The sequence below is a fragment of the Podarcis pityusensis genome (assembly GCF_964106645.2).
Source record: "Podarcis pityusensis genome assembly, chromosome: 6".
Classification (NCBI taxonomy): domain Eukaryota; kingdom Metazoa; phylum Chordata; class Lepidosauria; order Squamata; family Lacertidae; genus Podarcis; species Podarcis pityusensis.
In genome coordinates, this window is record NC_138030.1 from 37535255 (window position 1) to 37535554 (window position 300).

Below are 300 nucleotides of genomic sequence, written 5' to 3' on the forward strand. Positions count from 1 at the left end.
TTAACTTTTATTCTGTTTTAATTACCTTGTTTACGGGTGTTACATTGTTTTGATGAAATTGTACTATGTAGCTTTCTTTTTACAATTGGTTTCAACCTTGTCATTTTGCTTTGGGCTTTTTTGTTTGTGAAACACCTTGGCATTTGTTCTCGAAATGAAAGGCAGTATATAATGTATTTTAATGCTGCTGGTGGTGGTATGTGAGAGATTCACAACACTTTCTTTAGTTTAGAAATGTGCCCATGGACCCAAATGGTTGGCAAACCCTACTTAACTTTACCATGCCTGAGATATTTTCTC